Source organism: Gossypium hirsutum, chromosome A01 (assembly GCF_007990345.1).
Source record: "Gossypium hirsutum isolate 1008001.06 chromosome A01, Gossypium_hirsutum_v2.1, whole genome shotgun sequence".
NCBI classification, from domain to species: Eukaryota; Viridiplantae; Streptophyta; class Magnoliopsida; order Malvales; family Malvaceae; genus Gossypium; species Gossypium hirsutum.
This window is the reverse complement of record NC_053424.1, coordinates 117217114-117234068: the sequence shown is the minus strand read 5'-3', so window position 1 is coordinate 117234068 and position 16955 is coordinate 117217114. Positions and strand designations below refer to the sequence as shown.

At 28.8% G+C, this 16955-nt stretch overlaps 1 non-coding gene across 1 annotated transcript; it reads left to right on the top strand.

Annotated features, from left to right (window-relative positions):
• The first annotated feature begins 9851 nt into the window (after positions 1-9851).
• Positions 9852-9932, top strand: TRNAL-AAG (transfer RNA leucine (anticodon AAG)). Its single transcript has one exon. It is a non-coding gene; the product is annotated as a tRNA-Leu (tRNA).
• The last annotated feature ends 7023 nt before the right edge of the window (positions 9933-16955 follow it).

The following is a 16955-nucleotide window of genomic DNA, read 5'->3' as shown; positions in this document are numbered from 1 at the left end:
AAAGATACTCTTTTTAATAATATCGTCTTTAAAATTTAAACTCGTATTCTTTGTTTAAAACTACAATATATATATTACCATCATATCCTATATATATATTTTTTAATGTGTATGAACAATTATTAAAGTAGAGGGGAATAATATAATAAGACTTAAACAAGTGTCAACAAGTCAAAATTTGAAGTATACGACTGTGCCTCCCCATTATTTGGCCGACAGCTGTTTCTCATTTGTACCACGTTTCACACTTTCAATAGGCTTAATTTTTTTATATTTAAATTCTTTTTTAATAAAAATAATAGTTATTGAACTTTAGCTCGATTGATATGAACATTATTATTAATACAAGATGACATATATTTAAATGCGTTAAGACACATCATCCTTCTATTTATAAATTAAAGAAGAACTATGAATAATTCTCAAATACAGTGTAAAAAAAACAGAAATGATAATCCTATCACTATGTGTAGACTTAAATTAGACTTATAATTTACCCTGTGCTAAAACCTATGACTACCAAATAACAAATAGGTCAAAACTATATAGTCTTAGCTTCATCAAAACTATCTACTATATATACTATGAACTTTACGTATTAAATAGATAATGTTATATTATTTTAATTTATATATGGTTCTTAAAGTCAAGAAAAATATATATTTAATTATATTAGTATTGGTTTTTTAAATGTTTGCTTTATTTTTTCTTAATTATTTTTATTAGGGGACCAATTTGTGGAAATGAAATAGAATAAAGTCCAAGTCTTCTCCTCAACCCAATTTTTAAAAGTAAAATTTTAGTTCGATCGATATAAATATCATTATCAATTTAGGAGGAAGTGGATTCAAGTGCGCTGAAGTGCTTTATCTTCCTATTTATGGGTTGAGGAGAGGCTATAAATAGTTCTAAATTTTGTATAAAAAAGAACAGATATGATCATAACTTATATCAGATTGTTAAAAAAAAAGTTTAAAAACTTGAGATTTTTGGTAAATGTATCATGAAGGCCCATGTAAGAGTAAACTGATTTTTTTTGTAAAAAAAATCATTCAGTACTATTGTTAAAAATTGGTCATCATACATCAATATAAGATAGAAATGAGTGAAAATTTTAACAAAAAAGAACCAATTTACCTTTTGATTTAATATCCAATAACTAATTTATCTATTTTTTTAGTAGAGTCAAAATACAATTTGACTTCTAATATAGAGGTCTTCATGAAACTTTTATCAAGAATTTTCTATTTATTATTTTTTTGTTACAACGATGATTCGAAGCGAGACTATTCTTGAAAAAGATAAATACTCAACCAATCTAATTCTTAGGACTCTTTTGAATGTGAGTTTATCTTCAATTTTCCTTTTATCTCATACTTTAATATCTAATCTCACCATCAGTATTATTTTTTTTCGTCCATTGCAAGTAAGCATTGTAATGACCAATTTTGGCCCGGGCCCGCTAAAACCCCAATCACATATATACATATAAAATATCTACAAATAAATAAATAAATAAAATAAAGTCCATTTAATTAGTGACCTATTACAAGCCCAAACAGCCCACTAAAATTAATACCCTAGCCCATTTACGAAACAGTCCAAAGCTTCAAGGCCCGATAGGCCCAAAAATACTAAAATTAGACAGAGCCCTAGCTGTCTGCTTGCGCTGCAGCAGTCTGAGCCCCCCAGCGCCTCCGTCCACGCCAACCCTGGCCTCCGTACCGTCCAGTACAGCCTCCGTACGCCAACACTATCCCGTACCCGAGCGCCACGCACTTGTGCCTGCGAAGAAATGGACAAAACGACAACAGACACAACAGCAAATAAAAAGAAAGAAAAAACATTGTATTTTTTATTAGCATTTGGCTATAAAGCCTACTGATTCCGATTGTAAAGGGGTTCCCTTTTTGAAAACATACAGAAAACATATGCAATAGCAAAGAGAAAAGGTAATAGACAAAGAGAAGGTGGTTTTCCCTTCTTCTTTTAATCCTCTGTTTTTTTACCTGTTTCAGTTGATTTGCTTGTCATTTACATCAAAAAAAGAAAAGGTAACGCCTTACCGTGAAAGCATGCCGCGAGATCCCTTTCTCTTCGCCGGAATCGAACTGTAGAGGGGGTCTTAAGGCAGAAAAAGAGACTCCAAGGCCCGAACGGTTTAGTCTTCGTTCATGGTGGTAGATTGGAGCTTAGAGGGACATTTGGGGGCTGATTGATCAACAAACGAGGGAAAGGGCTAGGGTTTGGCCGAATGACTCAGTTTCCAGGCCTTTTAAAGGGTTAAATAAGACGCCGTTTCAAGCTGATTTCAACGGCTCAAAAACGACGTCGCCTGGAAGAGCCCCAATCCAATCCGTTTAGCTGCCCCGATGACCTGCGTGTTTTGGCGGTGAGGGTATATTTGCAGCATCGATCCCTCCTTGTTGCGCCGTGTTTCATCTGACTCTCCTTTGTATTCCTTTTTATTAATTTAGACATGTAGTTTTCACATGTTTGCAAATAGATCCGCGCTTAAACACGACATTTGGGATTTGGGATATTGCCAGTCTTAGTCCTTAGCTGTTTTCGTGCATCGATCATTGGTCCCTGGGTTGTTATTATTCTGTTTTCAAATTGTCCCTTGGATTTTGGATTGATTTTAATTAAACCCTTTTAGTTTATGACTGTTATTCTTGACTACTTATTCATATGATTGTTTCACAGTTTCTTTTATTATGTTAATATCTTTATTTTATTTTCTATATACACATATATTATAATAAAACTTAAGTTATTTTCATACTTATTATACTAGTATATATATTTGGTTTCTATACGTTCTTAAACTCGTATATTTTATACATATATTTTCTATATATATATATACACAAATATTAATACGCTATTTATTTTAACAAATTTTTTCTATTTCTAAAACACTTTTTGCATTATGACTTACCAAATATTTTCTTTATGTATATATGAAATAATTTTAGAAACTTTTTAATTATGAAATTATTATCTTTTTTAATGTTTATTTATATTACATTGTTTTTTTGTGTTTTATATAGCCTATTATTTAAATGTTTTGATATAAGGATGTATGGTTCTTAGACCAACTTAAAATTATATGTACATTATCATTAATCTCATTCTTTTTATAAAATTACATGTACATTCCTTATAAATCTATTTTGGGGCATTATGTTTTGTTATGTATCATATATTTTTATTATCATATATTCTGTTAACTTTTAAACGAATTTATGTTTAAATTATTTTACATACAATTTAATTCAAATTTCATTTTCTAATATCTATTTCAATAGTCATATATATTCTAGTTTTTATTCAAACTTATCAATTCATATAGCATGAGTTTATTAATCCTATACCACTTTGACTTTTAAATTCTATTTTGTTTTGCATGTATTTTGTTGGTTGTTCTATATTGTAGCATATATGTTACCATCACATGGTATTCATCCTGTTGATATGTCAATTATTATTCATACATGATTGAAATTAGGCTATAATTTCTAGATTAATTATATTTTAATTGCTTATTCTGCTAGTCGATTAATATTTTTGTTCATCATGCATCGTACCATCATAAGCACCTATTATCCCATCTCATTGTTTCCATTTGGTTTTTCGAAATGTGGTTTTATAAAATTCAATTTCTACGATTAATGTCATCTTATTTCAAATCGAATTAATATGTTTTCAAGTATTCATCCAAAAATTCCTCAAAACAAAGACGAAATTTGATGTTCGGCGATTCGCGGAATCGTGCCCTAACGTGTTGGGTTGTAATTTCGCATTTGCTCAAAATAATCGAATTTCCCTTCGAAATTTCATTCATATCTTTTAAAATCCCTTAAATGAAGATGAGATTTGATGTTTGGAAATTCGCGGAATCGTGCCCTAACGTGTTGGGTTGCAATTTCGCATTTGTTTAAAATAATCAAATATCCCTTCAAAATTTCACTCGGCTCTTCTAAAAATCCTTTAAAACGAAGGCAATACTCGGTGTTTGACGATTCGGGAATCATGCCCTATCGTGCTGGGTTATGATTTCTCGTTTAGTCAAAACAATTGAATATTCCTTTAGGTTTTCACTCGCTATTAGAAAACATTCTTAAAAACGAAGACGATGTTCAATGTTTGGCGATTAGAGAATCGTGCCGTATCGTGCTGGGTTGCGCTTTTTCATTTGTCCAAAATAATCGAATATCTCCTTGGAATTTCACACGTATTTTATAAGGTAAGGCAATGGTCAATGTTTGGAAATTCGAGGAATCGTACCCTACTGTGCTGGGTTTCGATTTTTCGTTGGACTAAATAGTTGAGCATCCTTTTGTGATTTTCAAATTATAAATTTTCGGTCATCGAAACAAGAAGATTTTTGACAATCAACTCGGGTCACTCGAACGTTATTAGAAAAGAACCACATTTCCCAAACATTTTTATCTTAGACCTAAGGACAGTATTTAATTGATTTGGTACCAATTTTGGGCGTAGTTAGGGTGCTAATCCTTCCTCATACGTAATCGACTCCCGAGCCCATTTTCTCATATTTTCGTAGACCAAAATCGTTATTCTAGTAAACCAAAACATTTTATTAAAATAACCAAATCCTTAGGTGACTCAATCACACCAAAATAAAAGATCGATGGTGACTCCATATTTTATTTTTAAAAAGTCGATTCCCCTATCTTTTTTTAAATTAAAATTTTGAAAGAGGGATGGTTTCGACAAGCATAACACTTATCTAAACGTATCCTTAGAGTAAAAGCTTCTATAAATTTAAGGGTAATTTTTTTAAAGAAACGAGAGGGAATAAAGGCATGGTTAGTAGGGAAGAAAAATTGACGTCATTGCTTGGGAAAGGAATAAAAACAAAGGGAAAGCAAACCAAAAATTCAACGACAAAGTCAGGTATTGTCATGTCTTGATCTATTTTGGGGGCTTGGAATTTGGAATTTGAAGGCAAGACAAAAGTCACCACCCCCCACTCACGAGAATTCCATGAATAATTTAGTGGTTCTTATTTATTACCCTTTTCCATTTAGGGTGATTGGGAACTATTTCAGTGTAAAAATCAATGGGAATGAATGGTGTGTTTGTTTGAAAATTTATTTACCAAAATAGTTTAGTTTATATAAAAAAATATCTACCTAAATTTTATAATTTTTTTATATAATTTTTAAATTTTTTTGTTTTCAAATTGCATACTTAAAAGTTTTATTTTATTATCATTTTAGATATCATTTGTTAATTCTTGTTAAAAAATTAAACCAATCAAATTATAACACATGCTAAATAAAAAGTATTTAAAATTAATATTCAATATAAATTAAATTAAAAATAAAATATATCATCTCTCAATCTCTCACTTTTCATCTTTATTTTTTCTACAAAGAAGTCTTTAAAGTGTCATTTTTTGAATAACTGACTAAACCCTCAAACAGTAAGTATTGTCCTCATAGGGGTTTTGTCTCTCGTACTCTGAGGAGAGCCTAAAGAAATGCACAGAGTTTAAGTAATGCATTGATTGGTGGAGATATGACTTATAAGCTTATAGGAGAAGTGTTAATATTGTGTGTAATATTAATTCTGTATATTGCATCGTAGGGGTTTAAACTGCCAATCAAGGCATATGTAGCTTTTAAGTTGCATCCATGATGGCTAGTCTAGCCAAATGGTAGTGTTCTTATCCAATAAAACCCTTAAAGGGCATGAGTTCGAATCCCACCAAGGCATTCTAGCCAAAACTTTATGAACCCAAATGTGCTCTCCTCAAAGTAGGAAGACAAAAATTCAAGGCTAAAATATAGCATAAACACTTTGAAAACAATATCTCCGATCGGTTGCTCAAAAAATGATATTTCAAATATCTTTCTCTATAAAAAAGTCGACCCCAAAACAAATAGATAAAAATACCAAAAAACAAACATAATCATCATAAATACAAACCACTTCATTGATATAATATTCTACTTACAACCTCCCAAAAGAAAATATCTTCAACTCTCTCCTAATCTCTAAGGCTACTATAGCTCTTTAGAAAAATAAAATGTTATTGCAATTATTACAACCTATTTTAACTTTTAAATAAGAGGATGATGCACTTTAGTGTACTCAAACTCACGTTTTCTTATATTGGTAACAATACCGACACCAATTAAACTAAGACTCAATCAACTAATAATTACTAATTTTTAAAATTCAATAAAAGCAATGAAAATATACTCTCCACCATGATGGGGCCATTTGTATGAATACATGTGTTGTAAAATCTAAGGTTGTCATAGGAAAATCATGGAGTTTGGTCCTACTTGTCCTTTTTTAAATTTACTGAATTTCATTAATCTAAATAGATTTTACTTTTCCAATGTTTGAAATTTGATTTCAATAATTGAACTGCTAAAGGCATTGTGTCAATCTCAGTCTAAACTGTGTGAAAAAGCTACCTCACTTTTGTTTGCTTCTTTCACAAAATTGAAACCTTTAAAACATTTTTCATGAAAAATGAAAAAGGAAAGAAAAGAAGAGATGGAGGATTGGACGTTTTTGGCCAGAAATGGAGAGTTTTCAACGAAGGGAAAAAGAAAACACTTCTCATTTTTTTAATTAAATCTAAAAAATATTTTTATTATTAATAGTAGAGTAAATTAGATTAATAGTTACTCAATTATTAGTAAATTTTTTTTGATCATCTAACTATGAAAAGTTATAAAATAATCACCCAACTATTTAATTTTTTTTTATTTTTGGGTGTTTTTATTTTTACGTTAGTCAGTTGGTGAAAAAAATTGAACAGCTGAGTGACTATCTTGTAACTTTTTATAGTTGAGTGACTAGTGATATAGTTTACCTTTAACAGTATCTTCATATGGATATATGTATATATGTGTGTAAGGATTATCGGATTGCACTTATGATAAGGTATTATCTACTTTAGAGGTGAAGATCATTCTCACAATTTTGTCTTTTTGAAAAAGAGGCACCTTATAAGGAAAAGTGACCCTTGTTACATGCGGCTACAATTCAATTATTGACTAGTCGATATAGGATCTTGTTCCCCTCAACACTTCTCCCTATACAACAATGTGGATTGTGTTATCTTGAAGGATGGATGGATCCTGAAATATTAATCACATGACTTATTATTTTGCCATATCTTATATTTGTGAGGTTGATCCCTCGAATAAGACTTTTTTAGAATGTTGAACAAACTTAATCCAAACATTTTATTTATGAATTTTTACTTTTTTAAATAAAATAAAATTTATCACATAAGGATGATGAAAGAATCACGAATGAATTCATCGTTGAATTTTCAGTTTATCATTTTAAATAATCTAAAAAAATTTCTCAAGCATAGATCTATCAATTCATAAAATCCAACAAAATCTATACAAACAGTTACAGATTCTCAATGTTGTCAAAAATTATCTTGACGATGCAATCAACTTCTATGTTCAAAGAGTATGAAATTTGAACAACTAAGTGATATCAATTTCCAAGATGAGAGTGAAACATAGATGAATGAAAAGGAGACATATGGGATAAAAAGCTTTGACTATTGCATAAGTTTCAAGTTGCCTCTATATATTTCATTTTTCAACATAGAATTGGAAAAGAAAAATGGGGGACCATAGATTGAAATTTAGGCCCTTTTTCCTATCTTTCATGCATGCATGGAATAGATTTTTTTATACCAAAGTCACTACCTTTGATTGTTGCCCCCTAAATGGATTTTAGTGATAGAGAGAATGAATTAGCTATGTATAACTTAAAATTAACCAATTATGTTTTAGGGTTCCTTACCTAATCAACTTTTTTCAGTAGTTAAATACCAACATGAGAAATGTTCACATTCATGTGAATTGTACAATTTTTAGGGTTTGTATAGTATTACGTCTCAAAAATATGTTTCAAGTCAAATTAGTTTTTCGAGTCATAGTCATAAGCAATACTAAATAAATATTTATTCATGTTAAAAATTCTTTTTAATTTGGATTTTTAAGTCAACTCGAAAAACTAAAATTTTTAATTTCTGGCTTTTGGAAAATTACGAGTAAGCTAAGTTATTTATTTGCTCTCATTATCTGCTTCTGGTTGCTGGAATTTTTTTATTACTTTACCAATGCTTTTAAACCAGATCAGTGGTCAAATTGATCAGGTCATTGGTTTATCAATTCAATCGGTTCAATTAAAAAATTATTAAAAATTAAAAAAATCCTGGTTCAATCAATTTTTTAATCAATTCATACCAATTCTCAATCTAACTAATTCAAAATCACTTCCTAGACCGATCCCCTGACTAATTCAATCCTATTCAAACAACACTATACCTTACATCATCTTTTCCAAAATAAGCTCTTTTCTTTTAAACCCTATTTCTCCATTCCTTGTGATTTCTTTGTTTAATAAGATAGTGGGAATTTAAATGAAGACTCTTGTATTAATTTTAACTATATATGGAGTATAATAATTGAGCAACTGTTAATTATGTTTTACTAATAAAGAAATTATTTTAATGGGAGACAACTTTTATTTTTGCATATTTTTTGAAAAGAAATGCTTTTGACATGGAGTAGATGTGCCATGCTATGGCCTCCACCATCCTTCTTTCTTTGTATGATTGAGGACTTTTCCTTGTTGATGTCTTTTATAAGATTATGCAATAATATATATATATATTAACATTGTTTCTATTCCTAGGCAAAAGGACAATAACCTTAACTTTCTTATATAAAGCAAAGAGAATTAAGTATATGAAACTATGATTTCACGTCATTTTTATTCCTTTTCAATAGGAGAATGACAAATCAGATTTTTCCTCCTGACTTTTAGCATTTTTAGCTGGATTTAAATTTTTTGGGAGGAAAAGGCTGAAAATCAAAAAAAAAAATCTAATTTATCATTCTCTTATTAAAAAATGATAAGGATAATGTGGAATCATAATTTTAGACCATCCTTTCCAATAAAGCAAAAGACTTTTTATAATTTGTAATTGCCATCCTTGGTTATTTGTTTACAAATTGAACACGTATATACACATAAACCTTGAAATATTTATTCAAACCCTTTATACCTAAATACATGTCTACGCATGTATGCATGCATGCATGCATGCATATATGCTGAAATTATTCAAACTTAGATATACGGAAAAGACTATTTGGTAAGAATTCAACTGAAAAATAATAGGTAGATGTAAAATCTTAAAAGTGATTATATGAACTAACTGAATTAAGCATCGGATTTTTATTTAAGAAATGATTATAAATGTTAAGTCTCGATGATGTGAGATTCAAATCTACTAGATGCTATTATCTAGAGGTGACTACATAAACTAACAGGGATAAATTCAAACACCCTTTATACAAAAATAGATATGAATATGTATGTGTGTTTTAGTTTGACTAATGTTCACTGAACAACCCAATGAACAGATGTAGTTCATGATCATTATGTACCAATATGGTAATATATCTGTGTATGTGTGTGGATGAGAATTGAGATGAATTTAATGGCCTACATATCTCATCCATCCCCCAACAAAAATGTTGGGCAACAATAGAAATCCAACAAGGAATCTGTTTATAGTCATTGTCACAATTATCTCAATGTTTGCAATATGAAACATTGACCATTTGTTTTGTAGGTCAAAAAGGCTAAAAGAAACAGCCCATAAATATCAAATCTAGTAGATATTATGGCAATCCAATGTTGGTGGGTTTTGACATCTAGTGGACTCAATTGTACTTACTTAATAAAATAATTTATTTTATGGTCGAAATATCATTTTTCATCATAGGGTTTTTATAAATTATCTGCATTGGTTTGAATGTAGAGTTGAGATGGCCGAGTTGGTCTAAGGCGCCAGATTAAGGTTCTGGTCCGAAAGGGCGTGGGTTCAAATCCCACTCTCAACAATTATACAGTTTTTATTCCCCAATGTTGGTCCAATTTCCAATTTAATCCCCTTACTTTCGAAAATTTGAAAAGTTTGTTTTTCTTTATTTATTTTAATGTTCAGAATGTCGTCCTTGTACTTTACAAATTATGTAGTTTTTCCCTCAATGTTGGTCCAATTTCCAATTTAATCCCTTTACTTTATGTTTATTAAAAAGTTATTTCTTTTATTTTAAATTTAAGATAATTTAGTCCAATTGTTGATAAATCTAAAAACTTCGAACTTGCATATACCTTGTTGAACTAAATGTTGGTCTGATTATGAATCCTTATGAAAATTGCAAAGCTAGTTTCTAAACTTTAATTGTCTTAATTTATTCTTATATTTTACGGAAATTGAAAATTTAGTCCAATTATTGGTATACTCATAAATTTGAATGATTTATTTTTATTAATTTCTCACATATAATCTATTAAACTATTAATTTTCAGGTCAACTATTTAACGGTTAATAACATTATTGAATTATGCTACTTTTTTTTATTTTTTTATAGAAGTGTAAAAGCTAAATTCTGATAAATAAAATAAAAAAGATAAACATTTTTAATTTTCATAAAATAAATGGATGAAATTCATAATTAAGTATTGAAAGGTTGGATAAAAGTTTATGGGATGGGATTAGAGATTTGAAGTTCTAACCTAAAAATTTTAAGATCTATTTACTGAAATAGAGACAAAAGGGTTCATGGAATTGATTTTGGATAAGGATTTAAGTTATAACTGATCGGATCTATATACTTCAAAAATGATAGAATTAAATCAAAATACACTTATTGATATATTAAAATTTATATATATATAAATAAATATATATATATAATACGTATGCAATACATGAAATTGTTAGACCTAATTTGATCACATTTCAAAATTTTATTTGGATCAATTTTTTACGGGATAAATCTCAAAATTATAAATGAACTTTGATGTAATATGCAACTTTGTACATGAAATTTTGATTTGATCCAATTATTATAAATTATTAATACAATTATTGATATACTATTATTTTATGTTTACTTCTTACATATACAAATAAATTATATTTATCCAGTATAAAATAAATTGATGTATTTATTTCTTTAAACGTGTATTACTGAATCAAAATTAAAGTTTCATGTATACATTTGAACAAAAATCAAAGGTTCATATGTATAATTGTATCAAATCAAAATTTATGTATTAAATTGCACATTAAATCAAAGTTCATATATAATTTTGAGATTTATCCCATTTTTTTGCTTGAAAATAATTTAGATGGATTGGAATTTTATAAAATGAATAAAGACCAATGAGATGAAAGGTCCTGCAAAAGCCCAATTTCTATTCTCTTTCTTATTGGACTACAAAAGGGCTTTTCTATCTTACCCTTTTGACTTCACATCCATTTATTTAAGGGAAATGTACACCAATAATCACTAAACTTTGATTAAAATAATATTTCAGTCACTAAACTTTTAAAAGTGACAAATCAGTCACTAACATTTACGAAAAGTGACAAATCAGTCACCTGAGCCCATTTTTCGTTACAGACGTAGTGGACAGCTAACTTGGCCCGTTAGAGTGCCACATTGGACATGACCGGATGCTTCGGATCCTTTTATCAGTTTATAAGGATTACTAACTAAATAGAAGAACCCTAGCGAGAAGAAGAAGAGAAGAAATGGAAATACCCACTGTGATTCCGATGTGCTACTGTGGAAACATAGCCAATTTAAGGACTTCTTGGTCCAATGACAACCCAGGTAGGAGGTTCTTTGGGTGCAAGAAGTATGTGATTGGGTATCAAAATGCATGTCATTTTTTCACCTGGTTTGATCCACCAGTGACCCGTTCACGAATTGTGGTGTTGGGTGTTTTGAAAAAAGTCAGGACAATGGAGGACGCAAGAAGGAATGAGAGAAAAATATGGTTGATGGTGCTGTTATTTGTAATTTTGTTGTGGTTGGTGAAATAAAAAACCAACTTATGGTTTCTTCTAGATCAATAGTTTGATGGACATTGGTATTGTTCAGAAACATTGGTGGAGGCAGTGTTAAATACAAGAAGGGGTTTAAGGTGTGAGTTAAAAGTATGTTATTTGTAATTAATTTGCTTTATGTAATGGATGTTGGAAAGTTTAATTTATGGAATCTTTGATTTTTCTTTATGGAATTGATTGAAAATAACAAAGATATTTTGTACAAATGAAACAAAAGCATAAAACATTACAAAACATTGTAATTCATTTATTAAGTAATGTTCAAGGCAGATGACTTACTAGAGGGTTTCGGTCGACTTCCCCTCTGCAACTCCTCTTATTGTGGTCAAATTTTTCATATTTATTGCACTTCATTTGCAACCCATTCTTGGTCAGATATATATTCCAGTTTTAGTTTGTTCGTATATTATAATAATTTTTAGTTATAGTTATTTGAACATATTTTATTTTGTAAATTTACTTGTACTTCTTTTTACAAGTCAATTTTTTATGAACTTTTGAAATTTTTAATACATAATTCGGTATTTGATTTTGAAATTTTTTCTAATGTGTACTTGAATTTGAAAAAAGTTACGCATTTTGGTACCTAAAGGTAATTGTGTTAACTTTTTAGTGTTTAATTTGGGTTTTAAAATTAATTTGATGAAAATTCATAATTAGCTAATAAAATTAGCAATTAACTTTTATCAAATAAACCTTAAAACCCAGTTTAAATCACATCAATCAGTTTGTATTTAACAAATTAAATGCAAAATTAAATAAATTCATAATTGACACTAAATTTATTATTAACAAAAGTATGAAAAATTCAAACCTAATGATATTAGCTATAAGTTTTCATCAAATTAAACCCAAGCCCTAAATTAAATACTAAAAAATTAACATTGTTATCTTTATGTACCAAAATAATAACTTTTGTCAAATACAAGTATTAGATTGGACAAAGAAATAACACATGTACTATATTACAAACAAATATCAAACTCGAGTACCGAATGATATATTAAACATTTTTAAAAATTCACAAGTTTGAAAAAATAAAATTTAACAGTTGAGTTTTTTAAGGATAGTTATAAAAATAAGTAAACCATTCACGTCATTGGTTCAAAGGTAAATTTGTGTGGGTTTCAAGTTTATTAGCATGAGATCTAGGATTTGATCGCGTATTTGTGAACCATTTACCCTATTTTTTATGTAGGGATAATATAATCTTTGGCCTTTAAACTTGGCAACTAGGTCCACTTTGGTACATGAACTTAGCAACTAGATTTATTTTGGTCATTAAACTTGAAATTTTTTGAAGTTCGATGATTTCTTTCAAAAACATTAAAAGTTTGATGTCGTGGTCTGTGAGATTGTGCCACATCATCTTTTGAAAATTAAAAATTTTATATAATTTTTCAGGTGATGACGCGATACAATTTTGGAATGTCATATACAGTGTTCTAATAACCAGATCAGTGATTGAATAAGTTAGACCACTGGTTCTCGATTCAATTAATTTGATCAATTCAATTGCTAAACCAACAAAAATTAAATAAACAATTAAAAATAAAAAAATATTAAACCGGTTCAACTGCTAATTTTTGTTCAGATTTCAATTTTTACCTGTTTCAAGTAGTTTCCGATTCAATTAGTTCAACCTTTTTTTTTTGGACTAGTAATGCAATCGGTTCTCAATCCAATTGGTCCAACTAACTGATCCAGTCATGTTCAAAGAATACTAGTCATCATCAAATTTTGACGGAATCCAAATTTAAGGACCAAAATAAATCTAGTTGTCAAGGTCAGGTACAAAAAAAAATACATATGTCAAAGTGGACTAAATTATCAAATTCAAGAACCAGAAATTAATGTAATTACTTCCTTTTTAAGGCAGTCGTGCCCATGGAGCCTAATGCACTCATATAATTTACATTTTATATGATAGTTGACTAATTTGAAGATGGTGTTAGGATTAGGTATTTAATTAACCATTTTAGTGCAATAAGGTGAAGGTTTGGTGATTGTAGTTAAAGATAAAAAGAAATCAAAGCTTAATTTTAGATAGATGATTGGGTGCGGTGCCGTATGTTTAGTTTACTTTTTGTCTTATGCTACAGTATCGCTACAGTATCTAATCTCACCGCTACCACTGTTTTTACACTAATCGCAGGTAAACGCACTACCTATCCAAACTCACTTTAAAAAAGGATTTTTTCTTTCACTAATATCTTAAAGAAAAAAGTACAAAATTTGGAACATGAAATTCAACCCTGCAAGACATAGTTTCAAAGTGGTTGGGATGGAGATATAACAGTGTCTAACAATTAGATAAGTTGGTACCAAACTCTCTTGTTTTAGAACACAAAAAGAGAGAGGTTGGAAGTTGCTTTCTTTGTCTTTATGGCTTGCCATAAATTTCTTTGTCTAAATTTGGTTTTAATTAGGAGGTTGGGTAACCTTGTGAAATTGAACCCAAATATGAGAAAATAAAATTATGATAGCAACTTAATCCGTTATGTGTGGTAATTATATACATGTATTCGAAAATTCAATTTGATTAATCAGAATTTAAACTCGATTTATTATTAAAAAATTTACATAACTTAAACTTGAAAATGATCTAAATTTAGAATGTTATGAACTCAAAATAACCTAAATTTAAGTGCTAAACTTAAATGAGGAACTTGAAATTACCTTGCCCGACAAACAAATAACAAATTCTAATGATACGAACCCCAAATAATTTAAACCCAAAACAATCCGAATTCAAAATTATTTGAAGATTTGTAACTAGAATAGATTTAGCCTAAATTTTTTTCAACCCAAAATCAACACAACCTACATGATTAAACTTTAGTATAATATCTGAGTCCTTGGGGCGAAACTAGGAAAAAATTTTAGGGGTCAAAATTAAATTGTCTATATTTTTATAATTTTTAAAAAGATTAAATCAAATTTTCATCATTTTTAAAGGGGCAAAGTGCAGTTTTTCTTTACTAATTTAAAATTTTAAAAAAATTTAAAGGGTCAAGGCCCTCCTAAATCCACCTCTGTGAGTCCTTATACTTTTCATAAATTTAAAATTTAATCTTTATATTTTTATTATCAAGAATTTAGTTTCTATACACAATAAAAAGCTCAACTTTATTAACAAATGAATCTAAATTTCAAAATCCGAAAATTATAAAAATTAAAAATTTTAAAATAAAAATACTAAGATTAAATCCTAAATAAAAATAACTTATATTTGTCTGTATTTTTTCAGGATAAATGTAGTAGTCTCCAAGATGATTCCTTTGGGGAATCTTTTTTATCTATAACTTTCCTTCTTATCTGTCACTGAATTAAGTGTGTTTTCTTTTAACAGATTTTGTTTCATGTTTGTCTTTAATGATGTCCAAACTATTGGCCATCTGCCATGTCCTTGGTTAGTTAATTTCCCATTAAAATATCTCCTAATTTACACTTGATAATTAATTTCAGCTTCACTTAAAAACAGGTGAGCTTTTATCATGTAGTTATTATTACAATAAATGACACTTGCTTTACCATTTAAGCATGTTAAAAATTCTTATGTCTTGTCATGTAGATTTTCTTTCATCAGAAATGGGAAATCTTTATCAAGGTAAGGTATATTGAGAATAAAGATTTCAACTATGGAGAAATTATTATTGGAGGGTTAATTACGAATTTTGAATATGAATTTTTAAAAAAAAAATTATTTTTTTGTTAAAAGATATAATTTTAATTTTAATTTTAATCCTTTTTAAATGTTAATAATTTAATTTAATCTTTTTTAGCTTTTTTGTTAAATGAAAATTTTACACTTTAACCCTTCTCAAAAGTTAAAAATTAAATTAGGGATGAGTATTCGATTGAGTCGACTTGAATCGAGTAAAAAAATTTCGAGTCGAGTCGAGTTAACGAATCTTATTATTTATACTCAATGTTGCGTTTACATGGACAAATTATTTAACTAGTAGACGAGGCATAAGATTATTTAACTACATAAATAATATAACGGTTCTGCCTTTTAACTTAATGAGTAAATATTTACCAAAACGATGTGGTTTTGCTTTTTAACTTAATGGTTTTGACTTTTAACTTTAGAAAATGTAAATATTTATCAAAACGACGTAGTTTTACCTTTTCTTATTCAGATTTTCAAATAACTCGAATTGTGTAATTCATATTCGAGTTAAACCGAAAAACTTAAATTTTTATTCGAGTGGATCCGAATAATTTGATTAACTAAAATAACTTAGACTATTTAATTCAAAATTTAAAATTTTTATCGAATTTTTCGAATTAAGCTTACCCCTAAACTCAATTTAAATATATTTAAAAAAAATCAATTTAGATTAATTTTAATTGTATAGTATGTGAGTTTTCTCCCAACCATTGTTATGGCAACAAGGAAGATATGGGTTCGAGCAAAGCTGACACCATATGGGTTCGAGCAAAGATGACACCAAGTGAGATTGGTAGGGGCCAACCCCCCTAAAATTGAAAAATTTATCACATTGGTCTTTTATATTTTATAAAATTACAAATGAGTAAATGGTCAAATTAGACTTTACCTCCAAAATAATAAAATTTTAATTTAACTTTTTAAAAATTATAAAAATATAAGCTAATAGAATGATGAAATTACATTTTAGCTCTAAAAAGAATACAAAACTTAATTATGTCCATCCCAATTTACGAGTTTGGGAGCTATGGATAATAGTAAAAATTGTATAACAAAAATACAAACTTTAACATTTTACCTATTGGCAAAGGGTGTTTACCTCTTTACCCAAATAGTAGGTTTGAGTTGTAAAGTTACCTGGGCAATAATTTAGTCTCTCTACTAGTGTGAGTTGTATAAAAGAAAATGAAAATTCAATTTGTAAATGAAGTTTAGGAGAGGATGGCTAGGGTTATGGGGGTATATCCTTTTTAGTCATTGTCATCTTTAGCTGTGTAGTAGGTGAATCTGAAGACAGATTTTTAATTAGTGGGGCCAAAACTCATC